The sequence below is a fragment of the Epargyreus clarus genome, unplaced genomic scaffold (assembly GCF_041222505.1).
Source record: "Epargyreus clarus isolate Ecla_fem2 unplaced genomic scaffold, WU_Ecla_fem_2.2 ptg000036l, whole genome shotgun sequence".
NCBI lineage: Eukaryota > Metazoa > Arthropoda > Insecta > Lepidoptera > Hesperiidae > Epargyreus > Epargyreus clarus.
In genome coordinates this window covers 668,462-690,300 of record NW_027332241.1, presented here as the reverse complement: position 1 = coordinate 690,300, position 21,839 = coordinate 668,462, and the positions used below count along the sequence as shown (strand labels likewise).

The 21,839-nt window shown below is 34.7% G+C and overlaps 1 protein-coding gene across 1 annotated transcript in view; it reads left to right on the top strand.

Moving 5' to 3' along the window:
• The first annotated feature begins 5,548 nt into the window (after positions 1-5,548).
• The window catches only part of LOC140756898 (putative fatty acyl-CoA reductase CG5065), a 45,497-nt gene continuing 29,206 nt past the window's right edge, over positions 5,549-21,839 (top strand). Inside the window, exon 1 of the mRNA XM_073092436.1 lies at positions 5,549-5,701. The gene's annotated coding sequence lies outside the window, so the exon portion shown is untranslated. The remainder of the gene's footprint in view (positions 5,702-21,839) is intronic.

Below are 21,839 nucleotides of genomic sequence, written 5' to 3'. Positions count from 1 at the left end.
TGTGATAATTTATTGTGTATTAATAATGTGGGGTGAAATTTTATACATTTCTATAATATTTTGTTTAAATTTAGTATTCAATAGTAGAAAATAAAAAGTGATAATAAAACTTGCATCCATTTTATGTAAAAGAGCCATCTTTTACTCAGTAGTAGTACTATGTAAGTAAAAATCAATATGTAAAAGTTCTACTACTCACTGACAGATGGCGCTAACAGTTGTATACTGCCATCTGTTGTCAAGTAGCTAAATTAAATTGCATGCATTTTATGTAAAAAGAGCCATCTATTATACAACTATGGAACTATTTAAAAATACCGATTTATAATAGTTCCCCTACAGATGAACAGATGGCGCTGTCAGTTATACATCGCCATCTGTTGTCAAGTAGTTTAACTAAATAGATTTCATTTTATGTAACAAGCGACATCTATTATACAGTAGCAGTACTACATAAATAAACGTTGAATTATAAAAGTTCTGCTACTCGTTAACAGATGGCGCTGACGCGTACACACCGCCATCTGTTATCGATTAGCCTAAATAACTTAATGGCAGTGACCAAAGGTGCTGGGTTGTGTAAGAGAATACCAATGTTCGTTACGACACGCCAATTATTAATGTTTTCGCAATATGGCGCATGTAAACAGTAAAACCGTGTCACGATGGGTTTTAAAAAATGCCGAGCGGTCCGACTTGTAGCCTCAGGGAGCTTGCAACCTTCAAAATGAACGTACCGCGCTAAAATCGGTTGCAAAACTTTTTATACACGTTTTCTACGTTGTGTTATACACACAGATTTGTTTTAGATCACATTTTAGATTGCAAGAATTCTATCAAACCTGTTTCTAACTTAATGTGTCTGTGTTCTTATTTTAACAATTTAAAAATTCCGTCGTACTTATGTAGTGTTCACTATTGCGTGTTGCGTGTGACAACACTAACACTCATTTCAACTTACGTCGGCTATTAATAATCAATCTATCCTTTTACTTACTAAAGATCGAAATTTGAATCTGTCTAGTATTAAGAAAATTACGATCTTTCGTAGGTAAAACATTGTATAGTTTTTGAAGTATACTTACGCAGCCGGAGTTAGGATTCTAATCCTATTTGGGGTCGATTACAGACGTCTGCAGTACGTCTGATTGTAAATGACCACAGCTGCACATGTAAATAAATCTATTATCAACCCTAGATAACATCGGGGTCCTACCTGAGTCACAATGACTTCTATCGTGTTGTCTGTCTTACCACAGTTCAAACCAGTAGCACTACCATGAGTTGGCATAGAAACGCCACTATAGAAATTGTAAATAGAAAACTATTGTCATTTTGCTAGTGAATAACATAACTACTATCGTTACGGTATTTCTTGACAACGTCTGTCAAATTAATGACTCATGGGACCGAATTTGTATGGCAATAGATCATAATGACATTCGCTAGCGATTTGATTTCGATAGGTTTTTTACGTATCGAGTTACGCCACTACGGATTTTAGTTCTACGAGTAACCACCAGAGGCGCTGTACAATTTTTCATACATTTATTTTACGCAGTCGCTAGCGAGTAATACTTTTGTAAACTCATGGTAGTGCTACAGAACAAAGCAGCACTACATTACTAAGATGGGACCTCAAACCCACGGGTCTCTCATATGCCGCGTCTGCGTTTGCAATATCCCCCATATTGGGTAGAGATTATTCGGGTCTCGAGGGCACCCTCTTTGCCCGGGCAAATTGTCAAAGGGGTGAATACCCCCTAGACTTAATATTATTTTATAATAGCAGAATATTATAATTAATATTAAAATATAATGAGACAACATTAATATTATACCAATCCCGCTGCTAAGCGGGGGGTAAATACTACACTGCTATTCAGAATTGGTGGCTTAGAAGTCTAACCACAAAGTCCGTCGAATAATAAATTCTTACTTCCTTAACATTTATTAAAAGCCTATGTGACAGCTAAGCGTAGTCAAGATTATATAGTCTCCAAACAAAATGAATGATATTTATAATTATAATTGACATTATCTATATTAAGATCTGCTTGTGCGACGTGTGCTGCAAAGATTTATGTAACATCAGACCGACATACACACACGTAATTTTATTACTATTTCGTACTTCTCTATCTTATATATAAAATTCTCGTGTCACAATGTTAGTTACCGTACTCCTCCGAAACGGCTTTACCGATTTTAACCAAATTTTATATGCATATTCAGTAGGTCTAAGAATCGGCTACTATCTATTTTTCATACCCCTAAGTGATAAGGGTTGTTTACCCTTAACATTTTTTTATTTATATGGCAATACAACGTTTGCCGGGTCAGCTAGTAAATAAATAAATATAGTGTTTGTCATATCAAAACAAATAAATTTAAAGGTGGTAAAACCCTCTGTGACTCTTGACTCCGGCGCCATCACACCTATTTCTGTTATAACAGCAGTGTTAAGCTGCTGTGTTCTGGTTTGAAGGGTGTGGTAAGGGAGACATACTTATCCGAGGCGTTTCAGCTTAGTCCGTGTGGCCGACCTTAGGTAAAACAAATCTTATCTGGAGTTGATTACCCTTAGTATGAGTTTTTACAATAATGACTGTTTGTGTTTTTGTTTACGTATATCTCACACATTTCCAATCAGTTCTGATACAGTCCGCAGGCAAATTCGTAAACAAATACAAAAACAGTCATTTTTGTAAAAACGTAAAAACTCAAACTAAGGGTACAGATATTCATAGGTGGCAGTAGCCACTTACCATCAGGTAGACTGCATGCTCGTCTGCCAAATAAGTAGTGGTCAAAAGAAATTTTCTGTAACCTTTAAAATAATGCCAAGAGTAACCAAAATGCGGCCCAAATTAACCCAGTTTACAAATAAATCGTTATTTATGTAATTATTAGAATTCTGACGCATATCATTGCGAAATGTGATAATGATTATGATAATGAGTTCCAAGTCATTATAGTTTGCTTTATACATAATAAGTAGATAGCCTAGTGGTTAAGAAACTCGGCCTCTCGATCGAGGGGTCCGAGGTTCAAATCCCACGCACCTCTGATTTTTTCAAAGTTATGTGCCTATTAGAAATTAATTGTCACTGGCTTAAACGGCGAAGGAATACATCGTGGGAAACCTGCACACCTGAGAAATCTTAAAAAAAAGTTTTCAAAGGTATGTGAAGTCTACCAACACGCACTTGTCCAGCGCGGTGGACTATGGCCTAATCCTTCTCATTCTGAGAGGAGACCCGTGCCCAGCAGTGGGACAGTAATGGGTTGATGGTGACACTAGTGGTTAGTGGCCTATCGGTTCGAGGTTCGAATCGCTTTCTACACTCACAGCCCCACACTAGGATTCCTTGTAAGTGCCATTAACACACACAAAGATGAATACACAAACACCCAGACCCCAGAGATATAGAAATCCATCATTAGGTTGTCAAGCCGTGAATCGAACCCGACACCCTTCGCCTTACGTAATTATTATTTTAATTCCATGTTATTTGTTATCTTATATATAAAATTCTCGTGTCACAATGTTAGTTACCGTACTCCTCCGAAACGGCTTTACCGATTTTCACCAAATTTTATATGCATATTCAGTAGGTCTTAGAATCGGCTACAATATATTTTTCATACACCTAAGTGATAAGGATTGTTCACTCTTAACATTTTTTTATTTATATGGCAACACAACGTTTGCCGGGTCAGCTAGTATTACGTAATATGCAATTGTTTAGCTACTCTTAACATCACTAATTATTCCTAATTGCATTATAATTAAACCTGTTAATAATTAACTTAAATGTTCAAGCTAATTAACGCATAGAATTGAATCATATTTAATCGAAGTAGCAAGTAAAATTTCCAAAATATAATAAATGAGCATGTAGCCTACTTGTAAGTGGCTACTGCCGCCCATGGACATCTGCAATCAACCTCAAATAGTATAGATATTCCTACCTGAGGTCGGCCACAGATGCGCCGCCACCCCTGAGGATTAAGCTGGAACGCCTCGGAAAATTATGCCTCCCTTACCACCCTTCAAACCAGAACACAGCAGCGCTTAACACTGCTGTTGTAACAGAAATAGATGTGGCGGTAGTGCCGCCGGAGTCGAACCACAGAGGGTTCTACTACCCAAAAACAGAAAAACCAACTCCGGCTCTTTCAACTTTATAATATACAGATAGAATAGATAAATACTATCTCTTTATTATAAAGACAAAACCTTTGTATCGTTAGTTTTTTCTTTGGTACTTTACAAGTTTTTGTTTATATAATTATACCTAAACGATGAGGCAGACGGGCTACCTGATAGCAAGCAGTCACCGTGCCTATGGACATTTGCAACACCAGAGGAGTCGGTAGCATCGCCGGCTTTGGAGGAGAGCTCTTTTTGCACACTTGACGAGCCCCATATCATAGCACTCCGGGAATACCTCAGGAGGACGTTCATTTACATCTCGCAAGTGGCAATAACATAGAAGTTGTAAAAAAACCTTTTTCAAAAATCAATCCAAGGTTATGTCGACATTTTCCAGAGTTAGCACAGATCAGCAAAAAATCCCGGACATTTATAACGGAAATGGAAACAATTGGAGCTTCTCTGAATTGATTGCGAGATCATTAAGCTATGTGTCGCACACAGCGAGAGTACACACTCGCTAAGGACGGTAATTATTACATGTTTTCTTTTTATAATATGGAAGTAGTGCAGTTCACCTGAGAGTAAGTGGCTACTGCCGTATGGACATCTGTAATCAACCCCAGATAGGATTAGGCATTCCTACCTGAGGTCGGCCATAGATGCGCCGCTTCTCCTGAGGACTAAGCTGAAACGCCTCGGAAAAAAGTATGCCATTTATGTATGCATGAAAGCCAATTATAGGCGTGCACAATTTACACATAAGATGTGTTATTGCTTATTTTAACGGTTAAATTAATAATGAAAACAATGCAATATGTCATAGAACAAATTGATAATTAACATACGCTAAAATTGACAAGTTTCTAACATGCAAATTGTAAATTGGTTAAGATTGATTATTGGTAATTGGTAACTAATAGTTGATAGTTTTCCTGCCGGATCAATTGGCCAAACATACACCCCCCATACCCCCCCAATCCAAAATATGTGCTTTATATGTGCTTGGTTCGGCTCCGGCGGCACTACCGCCACACCTATTTCTGCCTCATAACATCAGTGTTAAGCGCTGCTGACTTCCGGTTTGAAGAGTGTGGTAAGTGAGACATACTTATCCGAGTCGTTCCAGCTTAGTCCTCTAGGGTAGCGGCGCGTCTGTGGCCGAGGAATATCTTATCTGGGGTTGATTACAGGTGTCCATGTGCGGCAGTAGCTTACCATCAGGTGGACTGCATGCTCGTCTGCTACTCTACTATAAAAAAAGTTACGCTGGATCGCTTTAACATCTTTTCTATTTTCATCGCGGGCAGTCAAACAAGTGCTTAAGCTTGCGCAAACTATCATCAATGTGGGCGAAATTATATAGGTATGTCATTCATTCGACGCGCTCAGTGGAGTTCGGACGTGACATTGGTGCCATCGGACCCTATTTTAAAAAACAAAAAAATTTGAAAATAAAAAAAAAATGTTCTAATTTTGAAAACGGCTAGTGATTAATTGTGAAGTGAGTGTTTTGCAAGTGATTTGAGTTTTTGATTATTGGTAAGTTTTTTTAATAGCATTTTTGATTTAATTAAGGAAGAAAGAAAGAAAGAAACATTACTTGTATCTTTGCTTTTTTGTCGTCAAACCATTATTTTACCACTGCTGGGCACGTCTCCTCTCAGAATGAGAAGGATTAGGCCATAGTCCACCGCGCTGGCCAAGTGCGTATTGTTAGACTTAACATACCTTTGAAAACTTTTTTTAAACTCAGGTGTGAAGTTTCTTTACGATGTTTTCCTTCCTTAAAGCAAGTGATAATTAATTTCTAATACGCAATTCACTTTGAATCAATTTTTCTGGGATATGAACCTCGAACCGCCATTCCAAAGCCTTTCAACAGATTGCGTGAGATTTTTATTGAATATTTATATGTTTTTATAGTGGAAGCGTTTTTATATAAAAATGCAGGTAGATTCAAATTAGCTAAGTGTTTTTATGCTTACCTACAATAATGTGTATCGATAAGGTATGATTAAGTATTTTTTTTATTTTACGTGTTATAATGTACTCATTATTCCTGAAAGACTATTTTATACAAAAAAGACTAGCTGACCCGGCAAATATTGTATTACCATATAAATAAAAAAAAATAAGGGTGAACAACCCTTATCACTTAGGGGTATGAAAAATAGATAGTAGCCGATTCTCAGACCTACTGAATATGCATATAAAATTTGGTGAAAATCGGTAAAGCCGTTTCGGAGGACGGTAACTAACATTGTGACACGAGAATTTTATATATAAGGTTAAATAGCAACTCCATTCTTTGACAATCCATTCAATGACATGTTATTCTCTAAACAATATAATATCCTTCTTTCTTTTATGTAGTTTCGCTAGATTGCAACTCACCAACAATTAAATAAACTGTTATCATAAAATAATTTAAAAAGTATTGTAATAGAAGCATACCCTTATAATAATAATATTTTGGTAGGTATTGGTCAAGTGCGAATCGCATATGTAGGGTTCTGTAGCAATATATATATATATAAAATCCTATATTATCCTATATTATATATAAATATATATATATAGTAGCAGACGAGCATACAGTCCACCCGATGGTAAGTGGCTACTGCCGCCCATAGACATCTGTAATCAACCCCAGATAGGATTAGATATTCCCACTTGAGGTCGGCCACAGATGCGCCGCTACCCCTGAGGACTAAGCTGGAACGCCTCGGAAAAGTATGTCTCCCTTACCACACCCTTCAAACCGGAACACAGCAGCGCCTCACACTGCTGTTATTAGGCAGAAATAGGTGTGGCGGTGGTGCCGCCGGAGTCGAGCTACAAAGGGTTCTACCACCCATAAATTTACCCACCATTAATTTTAGAGTATTAGTTATCATAGCAGCCATAGATGTAAATGTATTGTGAAAATTTGAACTGTCTACCTATTACTGTTCAATAGATTAATCGAAAAACGCCGAAAAATAGCAGTTTCTTGTATTGCGACCCCCATTAATTTTTAAGATATTTTATTTTTAGTATTCGTTGTTATAGCGGCCACCGTTATGCATCCTCTGTAAAAATTTCAAATGTCTATCTATTACGGTTCAGGAGATAGAGCCCTGTGACAGACGGACAGACAGCGGATGCTTAATAGGGTTCCGTTTTACTTTGTACGGAACCCTAAAAACTAGTCCTGAATTTTTTGCCAAAAATAATATTTTACGTGATTCATATTTTTAGACATGCGGTTCTCAACTTTCTGACAAATTAATAATTACTTGTTTAGCGGTCAAGGAAAACATCGTTAAATATTTATATACCGTGTGAAGTGATATATTGACATTCAAAAAAAGTTCTGCAAAGAAATTTTGAATAAAATATTTTCGATTTGATTTGATTTTGACCTTGCAATTTTATAAAGAAGTTCTCAAAAGCTACATAGCCTAGTGGATAAGAAACTTGACCTTTTGATCGAGGGGTCCGAGGTTCAAATCCCAGTTATGTGCGTATTAGAAATTAATTATCACTGGCTTAAACGGTGAAGGAAAACATCGTGAAGAAACCTGCGTACCTGAGAATAATTTAAATTCTTTTAACATATACCTAGTTGCTGTCATGATAATCTTATATATAAAATTCTCGTGTCACAATGTTAGTTACCGTACTCCTCCGAAACTTTATCGATTTTTCAGATCAGTAGGTCTGAGAATCGACTACTATCTATTTTTCATACCCCTAAGTGATTAGGGTTGTTCACCCTTATCGTTTTTTTTTATTTATATGGGAACACAACGTTTGCCGGGTCAGCTAGTAAATACTAACCCTGTATGTAACCCTGAATGTGCGAGTTCAATACGTACTTGGCCAGTTATTATTTTTTCCCAAATGTATTAATATTTTTATCTGTTTATTATGTAATCACCTGTGAACTTGAAACATGTTTTACTTTCCACGACTATATAAATAACCTTTGAGATACTTTTAATTATTGACTCAGATTTAAAACACTTGTAGATTGTAAACATACTTTTCTATAATATAAGAGTAGCAGACGAGCATGCAGTCCACCTGATGGTGAGCTACTGCCGTGTGGACATCTGTAATCGACTCCAGATAGAATTAAATATTCGTACCTGAGATCGGCCACAGATGCGCTTCTGAGGACTAAGCTGGAATGCCTCGGAAACGTATGTCTCTTACCACACTTAACACAGCAGCGCTTAACACAGCAGCGCTTAACACTGCTGTTATAACAGAAATAGGTATGGCGGTGGTGCTGCCGGAGTCGAACCACAAACCTCAAATTCTTCAAATGTGAAGTGTCAAATGTGGTTTAACTATACAATTAACAATCCAATTTTTGTTTTGATAATATTACTAGTTTTTCCATAGATAAGTATAGATATCTCACCGCCTTGTAATTGAAGGAAGCCATTAAATGGCTTAAACAGCTGTCAATTCTGTCAGCCGTTTAATGGCTGTCATGGTGTAATTTACGCGGAACATGCGCAGTTAAGACAAGAAAACGAAGAAAAAGTGCGAAGAAATATCGTTTCATTCGTAAATGGTCTAAAAACTACATTTTTTTAATATTTTTCAAACACGAAAATAATTGATATTGATAATTGTCAAAAGGCGATATATTCTTGTTAGGAGTAAGTAATCTTTACTAATCTAAAAGTTTTTCAAGTAGCATTGATTGATTTGCCAAAAATTCTAATAATATGTATTATTAAAAGACTGAAACTTTCGACCAACATGCTACAAGACGATCATTTTTCCTGTTTCGAAAAACGATATAATCTACATAATTATTATTGCCATTATTATCCATACAAATTGTTTTAAGTGACGTCTGTCCTCAATTTAAATAATTCGTCTATTACAATAATATAATATTACACTAGGAAAAGGTACCTTTTGTGGTTCAACTCCGTCGGCACCACCGCCACACCTATGTCTGTTATAACAGCAGTGTAGCGCTGCTGTGTTCTGGTTTGAAGTGTGGTAAGAGACATACGTTTCCGCATTCCAGCTTGTCCAGGGGTAGCAACGCTATTACCAACTTCAGATAGCAATCTAATCTTATCTGGGATTGATTACATGTCTATGGGCGGCAGTAGCGCATCAAGTGGACTACATGCTTGTCTGTTACTCCTATATTATAAAACAAAATGAAGCTAGAAATAGAGGCTCACGCTAAAAAATACAATATATAAACAAATTTGAAAGGTGCTTGAACAAATACATATTACCCAAACATTGACAGAAGGTCTCGTGAAAGGATAAAACACGTTCTAATATGTTTTAAATACTATAAGTTATTGAATTGTCCATCTGAATTCTAAAATTCTAAATAGATCCGCAAGTTATTGAATAAAAATGAGATTTTCAATTCAAGTAATAATGAATACATGATTATTATTTATTTCCAAAGATTTTCTTTAAATTTTGTAATTATTAAATTATTTTAATTTGAGATTTATTATTATTATTTATGTGAATATCGATTTGTTTAAATTATATTTGTTAATTTGTGTGTGTCAATTAGTATAATTGGTTGTGGGAAACCGTTGTACATATTTGACACTAAAAAAAAAATACAAAAATGTATGTATGCTTGATGCGCGATTTCTAATATAAAATGTAGACTTGGAAAATAAAACCTAAGATTGGATTTGGACCCAAAAGTTATAGAAATGAAATGAATTGAAATATATTTATTTTGTATAGGCCAACGGCGGCACTTACAAATTGTCGGTTACAATATTTCTTAAACTACTACCAACGGGATCGGAACGCGACCTCGACTGAGAAGATCCGGTAAGAAACTCAGTGGGTTTGTCTTATTTTTTTTAAATAATAATTTTTACTCTTTTCCTCTTTTTTATTATATTATTATTTTTCCAATCCCTCCCCCTCGTGACCCTTAATACTTAATAAATGACCCTTAGAGCAGAATTTGGGACAGTTATCTGTGAGATCCAAATATTTTTCTTATTTAACAAGTAAGCCTATATTAGTCATCAACTCATTAATGTACTGATGCAACATGTTGAGAAAACCTCGATAGCGTGATTCAGAAACATGTGGCGCCATCTCGTGACGAATTGAGGGATAGGCCATAACCTTTTATCCCAAAATTCTTATAGAAAAATTACGCATATTAAAACACATATAGTAATAATTTAATGTATATTTTTATAGACCTTCTTGCGTTGTAGGTTATTTTTAGGGTCCCGTACCCAAAGGGTAAAAACGGAACCCTATTACTAAGACCTCGCTGTCTGTCCGTCTGTCACAGGCTGTGGCTATATCTCTGGAACCGTAATATAAATTTGTACAATCCGTTTACTACTATGACTGGTAATATAATAAATACAAATAAGAACCATAAAACATATTTTAATAAAGCTATTTTAATTTTATTATACGTTGTTTACGTATCATTCATCATCACCCCAACGCCATCTATTGTTGTGTCATATAACTAAGTATTGTTAAAAAATAATAAAATGAATAAAAATAAGTAAAAAATTATGAACATTTGGTGGTACGGAAGCCTCCATGTGCGAGTTCGACTCGTACTTGGCAAATTATTTGTTGTTTTATGTTATTTTTGTCTCTTTCTGTTAGGTCATTTGTGTTGCAATTGTACAAATAAAATGTTTTCTTCCTTGATAAAAATTGGAATAAATAAGCAAAACGTTACTAACTTAACTTACTTAGATAATGTTTATAAAATAATAATATATTTATATACTATATTTTGATAAAGATGCGACATTGAAAAAATCTGTTAAACTTCATTTTCCAAATATGACTAATATATTCATATACCTCATTGACCATAGTTCCCTAAAAGGTTGACAATCAACCGCATATGTAGCCTCCTACGCTAAAATTCTAAAATAGATAAAGTGGTCAAAACCTTTGTGGTTCGATTCGGCACCACCGTCACACCTATAATCCTAAGTTTGTTAATTTAGTGTCAATATTTATGTATAGTCCGCGTAAAACTGCTAGTCCGCTCTGAATATAGAAATTAATCGCGTCGCCATAGCAAATTGTATGACTACACCTGCTCGCAACAACTTCCGAGCGGACTAACAATTTGGCGCGCACTATCCTAATTAAGATACCCAACTGTGGAAGAGAGAGGCTGTCCTATTACAAGTGTCTCTGACTACTTACCAGGAAACCCCGACTACTAGTTTTAAGGATTTTTTTTAAATAAATGCATTTTTGTTTCGTCACGTCATCAACCCATTATTTTCGCACTACTGGACACGGGTCTCCTCTCAGAATGAGAAGGATTAGGCCATAGTCCACCGCGCTGGACAAGTGCGTATTGGTAGACTTCACAGGCCTCTGAGATTGTTTTATATAAATCTCTGAGGTGTGCAAGTTTCTTCACAATGTTTTCCTTCACCGTTTTAAGCAAGTGATTAATTTCTAATACGCACATAACTTAGTAAAGTCGGTGCGTGCGTGATTTGCGCCTCGGACCCCTCGATCGAGAGGCCGTGTTTCTTAATTAGGCTTTATATAACTAAATACCAAAAAATAAGACATAAACATTACAATGACTCATTTAACATTACCATTCAAGTTAAATTTGACCAAGTTAACACATTAATTAAATAACTTGGTCGCTAATTGTGTAATTCGTAATAACTGAATTTGCAATTAATTAAAATTTGTTGAGACATATTGCAAACTAATTTATTTTGTTACGAAAATTATGCGAGAGGATGTTAGAGTGAAATGGGATAGTTAATAGATGATGATGGTGATGATGTAGTTTAAAATGTGGGGAAGGGGGATTTGTAGGATTGTTATTTTTAAATTCAGTTGTTTGTGTTATTTTTTTGAGTTGATAACTTTTTTAGGGTTTCGTATTTAAATGGTTAAGTGCGAGTCGAACTCGCCCGCAGAGGGTTCCGTAGCATCAAGGTTTCATTTTTAGTATACGTTATCATAACAGCCATAGAAGTTTTCAAAATTTAAATTTTGTACCTGTTACGGTTCAATAGATTAATCGAAAAATACCGGTTCCTTGTATGCCCCTTTTTTAAATATTTTCTATTTTTAGTATTTATTGCTATAAAAACTTAACATGTCTTTCTATTTTGGCTTATGAGATAGAGCCCTGTGACAGACGGACAGATAGCGGTGTCTTGGTTCTGTTTTTATTGAGCACGGAACCCTAATAAATTCACAGACCGATAATTAAAATTTAATTCGTCATTTCAATGTTTGACTAGCCGGGAATCAACCCACACTGTGTGTTACAACGTGTTAAACGTAGTAAAACCTAGCTTCCGCAATAACTTGAAATTAGGACTCTATTTAGTAACATCGTAACTCAACATACATATGACCTCAACTATGTTAGAAAAGCAGTTGACATTGGCGTTTGTATAGAAATAACGACCAAGTGTCACTTTTGTAATAAACCATGTCACAATGTATAAGTAAATAGAATTTATCAAATATTTACTTGATAAAATCATCATCATCATTATCAACTCACTGCTGGGCACGAGACTAGGCCAAGTGCGGATTGGTTGATTTTAAACATTGATAATTTATAATCGGTTGGCAACTAAGTTTCCGCCGTTTTTAAGGTTTTATTTTTTCAATAAAAAATAAACAACCAATTGTTAATCATGTATTGTTGTATATTTTTTACTACTTATTTCTAACGTTTAACATGATTTTCAATATTTTTTGATAAATTACTCGGTTTCGCTTAAAAAACCATAAAATAAAATTGACAAATTTACATCTGTTTTTATACAAAAGGAATTTTTCAATTTGCCCATGTAAAAGGATTTAAATGTTTACAATAATATTTAAAATTTTATAATTTATTTATTCAAAGACATATGTACAATTAATATTTAATTATTTACATTACTATCCTAATTTATACGAGTAAAAAACGTACAAAAAGAATATAAAATACTTTTATACTTAATAAAGATTAAATGCATAATTAAATATAATATAATCTTCATCTATTAATTTAATAAAATTACAATCCTAAAAATGTACCTCATTATAAATTTTCAATAATATGAATAATTTTAACATTATTAATTAATTTTTAACATTATTATTAATTCGTAATAAAATGTTAAATGTTAAATACAGTCGTTATTTTTTTGAATTCCAACATAGTTTTGACAACCTAAAAGTATTATGGCGCCTCTGCCACACGCAAAATAGAGTTATTTGTTGCTCAACTTGAAGGTGCTAATTTTCCAATTATATAGATATTTAAGGACGTCCGCTCAATCTCACGTAGGTTAATGCTCGCTGTGTATTTTGAAAATTAGTATGAGCAGGGGGCATACCACCATCTTTTAAAAAACATCATAAGTAGTTCAGGAAAGTTTTATTGCAATATTGCACCAACATTATTTTGTTTCGTACCACGATCTCCTTAAACCGTTTTGTTTTATTCCTATCGAGTGATGTAAAAGAATGAGTAATTTGTATATTCCTTATCCAAGAGAAAACGAGACATCGAACATATTGTCATCTCTTTCGCACCACGGTCTTGATTGTGTTCCGTCATACGCAGTTGAACAAATATAACCTTATTTATTTTTCGCTTATCCCTTGTATGAAACCAACTGAAATTGTCATATTTTACTTAACAGTTAAATTTCCTGCAAAAAGAGAATGAAAAATTTCGACCGACATAATACAAAACTGCTTATTGTAATATTGTAAAAACAATCTTACTTTAACGAGATCGTGGTATGAATTTTCAATGTATGATTAAAATAATATTGTTTATAATGGTAATAACCCTCCAGTTTCATAGACGCGAGTGCGACAAATTTGACATTGAAAATTACTTTAAAATAAATTATAGTTAAAACTAAAAATTTCACTTTTATAGTTAATAAAATTAAAAAAGTAAACAGTAAATAATAAATAAAATTAACAAAGTAAATAGTAAGTAATAAGTGATTGTTAGAATCTAGTAATGAACTTTAACCCAATAATTAACGCCATCTAGCGATTCGGTGGCGAAAACAAATACTTGTGAATTGTATCATTGAGCTATTTGATTATTTATTTGATTATTATTTTTGGTTTCCAAAGCGTTAATGATGAATTCCAAACTCGGACAGCAATTTAAAATCTTGTAATTTCTATTTTGCAAACTATATATAAAAAAATGAATATTTGTCCGTATGTCCTTTATAGAATCGTAAACTATGCATTTCATCATGTGATGATCTTTAGCAAAGTTGTTGTGCATGAGCCCACGAACGTTTTTGAGTTGGTACGACCAATTTTCGCCAAATGCCACTGTCATTCCAATGAAGGTACAAATTTTCAGTTATATGTATGTCATGTTATTTTTTAAACGCGGACGAAGCCGCGGTTACTAGTTATAGAATTAAAATGAGGTTTGGAATTTGACAAATGTCATGCGTGTGCACCGGCATTACGTCATCTTAATAAGAAATTCGTAAGCAGTTAGGAAGATGTGACGTAAGAAATAATATTACATAACAATAAATACATTTAATTCAAAAGCGATGAAGCAGATCATTGCTGAGCATAGGAAGCAGTGATAGCCTAGTGGTTAAGAAACTCGGCCTCGATCGAGGGCTCTGAGGTTCAAATCCCAGGCACGGACCGCTGATTTTTTCAAAGTTATGTGCGTATTAGAAAATTAATTATCACATGCTAAACGGTGAAGGAAAACATCGTAAGGAAACCTGCATACTTGAGAGATTAAAAAAATCTCAAAAGTATGTGAATTCTACCAATACGCACTTGTCCAGCGCGGTGAACTATGGCCTAATCCTTCTCATTCTGAGAGGAGACGTGCCCAGTAGGACAGTAATGGTGTTGATGATGAGCTGATATATCAATAGTTTACCACCAAATTCCGTTACTTTAAAATTTCGCACAGATAAAGAATTTAACCAACTTGACGTGAAAACTATCAAATATCTATGCCGGTTATAAGATTGTGCAAAATGGCACCTTGAATAGTGTTGAAACTGAACATATTATAGACAATATTTGCTCTTGACACACATAAGAATCGAGTTAAGTAACGTATTTGATTTAATCAAATGATGGTGACCTTTATAGCACATAAAGAACCTCCTCTGGTGGCACCACCGCACCTTTCTGTTATAACGGCAGTGTTAGCGCTGCTGTCTTCTGGTTTGAAGTGTGTTAAGGGAGACACTTTCCCGAGGCGTTCTAGCTTAGTCCTCAGGGGTAGCGGCGTATCTGTGGCGGACCTCAGATAGGAATCTACTCTTATCTGGGGGTGATTACAGATGGTCATGGGCGGGAGCAGCCTTACCATCAGGTGGACTGTATGCTCGTCTGCTACTTCTGTTTAATTAAAAAAAAGATGTCTACATGGTTAAATATGGCTCTAATATCTAATGGAATATATCCTTACTAATATTATAAATCCGAAAGTAACTCTGTCTGTCTGTATGTCATATTATTTTGTTTTAAACGCTGGCGAAGCCGCGGGCAAAAACTAGTCACTTAACAAAAAATTGTGAGTATATCCTCGTTTCCTTTTTTTTCACACAAAATAGAGAAATACGACGACATTATTTAAAGTTTTAATCCAACAATCTGTATTTTAAGTAATTTAAGCCTCTCTTGTGCGTGTGTGAATAGCGAATGTCAATTTTATGTAACATCAAATATTTGCACAAGATTCTTGACGTTGATCGTGTCACGATCAGAATTATTTACACTGTACGTCCGTAACTCCTATTTTTTACGTACTACTTTTTTATAATATAGGAGTAGCAGACGAGCATGCAGTCCACCTGATGGTAAGTGGCCACTGCCGCCATTTGACATCTGTAATCAACCCCAGATAGGATTAGATATTCCTACCTGAGGTCAGCCACAGATGCGCCGCTACCCCTGGGGACTAAGCTGGAACGCCTCGGAAAAGTATGTCTCCTTTATCACACCGTTCAAACCAGAACACAGCAGCGCTCAACACTGCTGTTATAACAGAAATAGGTGTGACGATGGTGCCACCGGAGTCGAACTACAGAGGGTTCTACCACCTTCAAACACACGCTTTTTTTTGGGTACGCTTAAAAACATTTCGTTTATTTTTGGATAATCTTATTTCATGAGTGTAATTTATTATTTATACTGAATTTTAAAATTTTAAATAATCTGTATTTTACTTTATATTAGATTTATTTATTTATTTATTTACATGCCAACAGCAACACACACAATACATTATATAGTACTTAGAAGTACACTATAGTAGTATTAATAATATAAGGTTCGTATGAGTGCCAATTATAGGCATGAACAACGTTTATATATTAGTCTGTATCTTTAATTTGTATGGAACAAATCGAACCATACGCAACCATTATAATGCTGACTGAGCATGGTAATAATGAAACAACCGCAACTGTTGCCCACTAGTTTCGATCTGTGCCATTTAACTATGATATAAGTTCTACTGATATAAGTAGTGGGACAGTAATGGGTTGCTGATGATGATGATAAGTGCTACTTATGTGCTAAAATTTTATTTTTTAAAGAATAGATATTAGATTTTATTATAGTATTGTAAATTCATTCAGGATAACAGATAAAGATTGCATATCTTGAGAATTCTGTTTAAGAATATCTCCTTACGTCCATTATTTATATTCAATCTGTCCTAGTTTACCAATCAAAGATTTGTGAAAATGAAGAGTGTCAAAGTCGCTTTGATAAACAAAACTTTCGATAGATTGAATATAAATTACAGGCGATACTAGACTGTCATTATCTACACTAATATTATAAAGAGGAAAACTTTGTTTGGTTGTTTGATTGTAATGAATAGGCTCAAAAACTACTGGACCGATTTTAAAAATTTTTTTCACCATTCGAAAGCTACATTATCCACGAGTAACATAGGCTATATTTTATATGAAATATATTTGATAAATAGATATTGAGGCGGTACAAAGTTTGCCGGGTCAGCTAGTGAAAAATAAAAATATTACTGTTTTACTGAGTAAAGGTTATTATTAATCCATACAGTTTTTGCGTAAAAAGATCGAAATAATTGTTAGGCAAAAATTGTACATTTATTAAGTTGGCGTTTATTTTGTTTCTTTAAGATTGTTTGTATATAATCTACACTTATGATTATATTCAAAAACCCGTATACAATAACTCAAAACATATAACACTTACACTTATATATAATAAAGATAAATATTGAACATCATCATCATCATCAACCCATTACTGTCCCACTGCTGGACACGGGTCTCCTCTCAGAATGAGAAGGATTAGGCCATAGTCCACCGCGCTGGACAAGTGCGTATTGGTAGACTTCACATACCTTTAAAAACTTTTTTTTTTTATTTCTCAGACATGCAGGTTTCCTCACGATGTTTTACCACCGTTTAAGCAAGTGATAATTAATTTCTAATAACACATAACTGAAAAATCTGATATGCCTGGGATTTGAAGCTCGGACCTTTCAATCAAGAAGCTGAGTTTAACCACAGCTATCACTGTTATTGAACAATATAATTTAATTAAGATGTGCTTTCCACATCATCTGATCAACCTTGGTTCAGTTTCATCATTCAAATTGCCAAATGAAATCATGTAGTTGAGATTTGCGAGTCTCATAAGCATTTTGTGCTAGGAGGATTTATTGGTAACACAACGCCATCTGTGAGTCAACTTGGCATAACTTTGGTGGTAAATCGAATACATTATTTCTGTATGGGTCTTTGTGTTTGTTTTTATCATAGATTAGTAAAGATTACTCACTCCTAACAAGAAAATGTATCCAGTTTTGAGAATTGAAATAGTTGCGTAAAAAAGTTTTGCCACGTCTCCGTGCTAAAATGTCCCTAAAATATTTGAAATAATCATTTATTTATTTATTTATTTTTATTTATTCAGGTTTATCTACAGCTGTACATTAATAACATCTTCCTTACAAACTATACATCTAAAGTTATAAAGTCTTAAATGTACAGCTCTTACAGATATACTCATCATGCAAAAACGGAAAGACGTACCAATTTAATCGTACACTTGGCGAATTAATGAACAATGTACCAATTTTATTATAATTACTTTTAGTTTTTCAAAATAATAATACCCCCATTAATGATTTACGCAGATCAATAAACAATTAAAATGATATTAATTATCTATGGAACGCCCAAAACATCTTACTTCTCTGGAAAAATACAACAATTAAGTGACGTCATCATCATCATCATCAACCCATTACTGTCCCACTGCTTAAGTGACGTCATAAGTCAATAATGTGGAAATTCTTCGATGATTGTAATAAATGTTATTATGCGAATCAATAATCTATCTGTATATAAAGATTTCTCTGTTTGTTCGAAAATCATCTATTGCGCATTTTTTATAATATGATAGATGTAGCAGACAAGCATGCAGTCCACCTGATGGTAAGTGGCTACTGCCGCCCATGGACATCTTTAATCAACCCCAAATAGGATTAGATATTCCTACCTGAGGTCGGCCACAGATGCGCCGCTACCTCTGAGGACTAAGCTGGAACGCCTCGGAAAAGTATGTCTCTTACCACACTTCAAACCAGAACACAGCGCTTAACCCTATACTTGGCAGAGAATTTTATCTTAAAAAAATTATACTTTTGCTACTTCCCTGCGTTAATTGGGTTATAAGGATATTAGGAAAAATAAAATAAAAAATCTCTGAATTTCAGTTTTCAGAATATAGTATGTGTCTTTAAGTGCACACTGCCAGGTTCACGAGAAAAAAAATATGTGTCTTTAAATGCACACCGCCAAGTACTCACTAAACTAAGAAATAATTAAAAAATATAAAAAATATCATACATTTTGAAAATACTAAAGATAAAAGTCTCGGAAGTTATGACATGTCAACAAGTTTTGAGATATTTTAGTTGAGTTGAGAGATTAGAAGACCTCCTCCCAAAAAACATAGTTCCCACATAAAGCGACTCGAAACTTTTTGAGTGGCAATAATTTTTGTTTACCGCTGTTCCCATGACGAAACAGTAACCAGGAATTACAAACGAAGATGTCCAGGATCTGTGAGGACAATACTAACAATGGCCTATCACATTTGTACGCTATAAAGCGACTTGTCTGTTTAGACCTGCATCCATGTTTCCGTTAGAATGTTGTATTAAATTTGAGCATATGATTGGACTTTATTCCACTTGTTTGAAGGATGTGGTAAGAAGATATACTTTTCTGAGGCATTCCAGCTTAGTCTTCAGGGCTAGTGGCGCATCTATAGCCGACCTCAAGTGGGAATTTGGTCTTATCTGGGATTGATATTGCAGATGTTCTGGAATCATCATTATTGGAGATGTTTACATTTTTGACAGAAGACGCTATTGATTGGACAGGACTTGAGTTCAGGGACGTCTTTATGAGACCTAGACATCTGGAATTCATCTTTTTAGGGATTTGCTGGATTCTACATCCGATTTAATTACGCAATTTAGACACCAAAGCTAGAATTTTTCAGCCTCCAGTCATCTGAAAAAAATATTGCAAGCTAAGGACTGGGAATTTAGTGGAAACGGGGAAATATTAATTTCAGTCATGAATTATAAAAAAAAAAACTCTGTCTGAACTTTGTTCACCCTACCCCCTACTTTGTGTGCAGAACCTTAGTATATAGTAGCAAAGTTGGCAGTGTGCATTTAAAGACACAATATTGACAAACAGTAAAATTGTATGTCGTTGGCAGTGTGCATTTTAATGCACACATAACAAAAGTCATGAATTACTATATATTCAAAACATTATATCTCAAAAAATATCACCAAAACATTGCATAAAGCTTGCAGAAAGTAAGATTATATAAATTTCGTACATATAACTTAATTTCATTCAGATAAAATAAGATTCTTGGAGAGCGTTGCGCAGGCGCTGAATGACGGCTCGCTATTTTGTTTACCATTAACAATGTGTGAACGAGACAGATATTTATTTCATTTTCTGACATTAAGAAACGTTTGCTAATTCGCTTTTAGTTATTATTAGTAAGATTCGATGTCGCATTATCCGAAAAAAAAAATCTGATTCTAATGTGCATTTAAGTGCACAATGTCAAGTATAGGGTTAACACTGCTGTTATAACAGAAATAGGTGTGACGGTGCTGCCGGAGTCGAACGACAAGGGTTCCTTCAAATAATATTTACCGACATACGTGACTACATACTAATACTAATATATAAATATTAAATATCCGTATTTACGTCACGGATAGCATCTATAAATAATCTTAGGAGTACAAAAACAGTAATGAATTATTTATTTCGATTTCCATCTTGCATGAACTTCAATATTTATATAAATTATATATTAAATAGCATAGCATAAATCCCACCTGCACGCAGTCAATAGATATTTATAATTAATCTATATGTCTATTTGTAATGTTAAATAACATATTTTATAGCGAAATAGCAGTTTTTGTCTATTACATAGATTAAATGTGTATTTTTCGCTTCTGTATTAATGTTACACTTATTTAAAACGAGCTTTTGCCCGCGGCTTCGTTCGCGTTACGAAGTAATATTTTCATCCCCTATTTTATCCCCTTGGGGGTAGAATTGATCAAAATCCTTTCTTAGCGGATGCCTACGTCATAAAATCTACCTGCATGCCAAATTTCAGCCCGATCCGTCCTGTGGTTTGGGCTGTGCGTTGATAGATCACTATGTCAGTCAGTCACATTTGAGTTATATATATTTAGAAGTATGCAAAATAGAAATAATTAGCCAAATGCAACTCGAACTCGCATACGGAAGGTTTCAATCGTAACTAAAATGGTTAAATTTAAGAATTGGTAAGATTTGACGTAGGTAGGATTAGGATTGTGTAAACGTTAAAGTTACTTGGTGCTACCTACCCTAAATTTAATGATTATTAATTAAAATGTTACCTAGCATAATGATTATTAATTATTATTAAATTAAATGTCATTACAACTATTATGACCTACTATCTACGTACGATGGGTATCTGACGTGCGATGACCCAGCGATCTCTGATCGGTTAGAACCCCTAAGCCTGCGGAGGGACATAGGTTCCCTCTGCGTGTTCTACCGACTTTACAATGGTGAGTGTTCTGAGGAACTGTTTGACCTGGTGCCTACGTCACCCTTCCTTCATCGCACCACTCGCCGAAGGACTAAGTGCCATCCACATCAACTGGACCCGTGGCGGTCCTCCATGGTTCGGTTTGAACGATCATTTTTGCCGCGTACGTACAAAATGTGGAATGAAGTCCTCCTATAGTATTCCCTGAGCGCTATGACATGGGGCTCTTCAAGAGGGGTGCAAAAAGAGTTCTCCTCCGAAGCCGGCGATGCATTGGCGACTCCTCTGGTGTTGCAAAAGTCCATAGGCGACGGTGACAGCTTTCCACCAGGTAGTCCGTCTGCCTTATCGTTAGGTATAAATATAAAAAAAACTATCTGCAAATTTTATTTATCTGCACTACTTCTATAAACTTTTCAAAGCCCCAATTATATATAATAAGTTACCCGCACGATCCGTGCCACTATTGAAATAGAATTATTTAAGCGAAAATTATATAATTTTTTAATTGACAAGTGTTATTACTCATTAAATGACT